Source organism: Zingiber officinale, chromosome 1A (assembly GCF_018446385.1).
Source record: "Zingiber officinale cultivar Zhangliang chromosome 1A, Zo_v1.1, whole genome shotgun sequence".
Taxonomy (NCBI): Eukaryota; Viridiplantae; Streptophyta; class Magnoliopsida; order Zingiberales; family Zingiberaceae; genus Zingiber; species Zingiber officinale.
Window position 1 is genome coordinate 20,059,405 of NC_055987.1, and position 2,452 is coordinate 20,061,856.

The 2,452-nt window shown below is 40.3% G+C and overlaps 1 long non-coding RNA gene across 1 annotated transcript; it reads left to right on the forward strand.

The window, feature by feature from the left end:
• The first annotated feature begins 601 nt into the window (after nt 1–601).
• LOC122020192 lies at nt 602–2,106 on the forward strand. Its single transcript, XR_006122150.1, has 2 exons — nt 602–1,002; nt 1,328–2,106. It is a non-coding gene; the product is annotated as an uncharacterized LOC122020192 (long non-coding RNA).
• The last annotated feature ends 346 nt before the right edge of the window (nt 2,107–2,452 follow it).

Sequence of the window (2,452 nt, forward strand, 5' to 3'; positions counted from 1 at the left end):
TCGAGGTTTGGTCGACGTTCGGTGGACAGCGGCGGTAGCACAAAAGAAGAAGCCCTTTTTGTCGTCTTGTTTTACGGTTTCAAAAAAAAAAGAAACTCCTCTTTTGTCTTGGACGGCAGCAGAAAAAGAAAAAGGAAGGGAAGGGGATTTGTGAGGGAGAATTAAGAGAAAGAGAATGAACGAAGGATCATGGCTCTGATACCATGTTAAAAGAAGAATAGAAAGAAGATAAAATAGGAGAGTAATAATTAATCTTATTGTTTGTTGATACTTACCCTCAAGACAATACAATATATATAGGGTTTAAACAAGTACTCGGTCAATTAACCAATTAATAAATAACAGAATAATTCTAAAAATTATTCTGAGAATTATTCTAATAATTATAACAGAATTATTAGAATAATCCTAAAACTAATTTGATTTGATTTGATGATTTGATCCGGTCAATTTTGATAATTCTCTCTTATCTCTTTTACGTAGCTTGTTATACCAAAGTCTCACCTTGATTATTGAAACGGATACATGAAGCAAACCTACAAAAAAATTGTGACAAGAGATTAATATGGTTCCTTAAGAAAATCAAAACTCGCACACACATACAAACGAAGAAAATCAACGTTTTCATACCCAACTAAATCCAAAACACATCTCTCAAAGTCATCAGTTTTCTTTTCCACCGGAGGATTCATTGGTTATGTATAAAATACATCTTTTCTCGATTTGTATACATTGTTTCTTTGACGACATACCTGTTCGGATCTTAGTGGCCTGCTTCTATAAATCCCTCGCACAAGAAGCACCATCGCACTCCTCACAAATTAAAGGCGCACCCACTTCGATAGCTCATGGCCCTCCTCCTTGCAACCTTCCGGCTTTATATTTCCTTGTTCATTTACCTCGCTGTCGCCGTCTTCCGTTTTAATGTCGCCTTTAGTTTTTTTGTTTTTTCTTGATCCCCCTTTGGTGCTTGGTGTGCAGCCTTGCAGTGAGGGTTGGTCGGTGAGTTCTTGTTCTCAGTGGCACATGGTTTTGCTCAAGACCGCGCAACACTTCCATATGACACCGCATCGCCGTGCTCACCTATCGGTGCTTTGGTCGTTCGTATAGTCATCAGGGAGAAGAGGAAAAAAAACAAGAGACGGGATAGGTTTGGACGTCGATGCGCTGGTTTATGGCCAGGCTGCGTGGTCCTGCGCAAGATCTTGCCCTTTGATTCGCTCTAAAACCACTCTGATTTCTTCATCTCTTGCTTAAACATCAAAAGCTTTAACATCCATCATCTATTACGGTCAGCTAACCATTTGTCTTTCTTTACTATGGCCAGCAAAGTTTTTTCTTATAGTTCTACAAATTAACAAAGATCCGGATCGGGCACAGACAAACCCTAATAATGAAACTCCAAAGGAATGAGTGATTAATCGTTTCTACTGTACATGTTTTTTTTTGTTTTCCTTCTTTCTTTATTGCTATTTTCAAACGCAGGGAAAGGAGATCCAGGAGCTGAAGCAACCCTAGAAGCGAAAGAAGAGAGGGACACGGATTTGACACAAGGAAGGCTTTGTTTCTCATCAGGAGCCTTGACGGGGACGTGTGGAGTAGGGTATGTGTCAGCGCCAGGTTTGGCAAGCCGGCCATCTTTTCTCTGCAGGAGGAGCAGCAGAATGTGAGCTGGAAACAATGAGTGCATGTGGGAGTGTGATTATATTGAGGGGACGCGGAGTGGGGTAAGCCGGTCTCTGTCGGTCGTCCCAACCGATGCAGGCGGCCGTCCGGCCAGACCCGGGGTTTCCGGGCGGCGGGTCGCCGGTAATGGGGTGTCGAAACGGCTTCTGAGCTCATCGATGACGCGACGGGCGTGGCAGATGTGCTGATGCTCGTCGGCGTGTGCGGGTTTGGCAAGGATTCAAGGCAGCGAGGCCTCGCCGTGTGCTTCACGTCGCCGTGCGTAGTGGTTCTTCACTCCCTATTTTTTTTTCTTCTTTTATTTCATGAATTTTAATTGTTTTTTAGGGGGCATTGTGATACTAATTGTGGTTTGCTGTTTTTTTTAGAATATTACTTCTTTCGTATAAAAAAATATATATATGCTAAGTGATCTGCAAATGTTTGGTTTGGTTATTGCGTTCAAATGTTTTAATTTCTTTCCTTCGTTGTTCCTTTATATATACATGAAATTAAGTGTAGATTCGGCTCATTAATCTGAGTTAGGTTTAATTGTTTGTATTCAAAAAATTTGGTTTATGTCTATTCATTGCCGTAGTAGTGGTCAATCTCATAGATATAAGAAACCAATTACCAGAATTAAAAGGTACGTTGAAATATTGCTGGTTACAAAATGAAGAGTGATTAATTTGTCCGATTGATTTCGACAAACCTTATTAAAATATATTCACTTTTATAATGTTTTCTTTATTGAGTTTGATAATTTGAAGTGCTATGAATGTCTTCT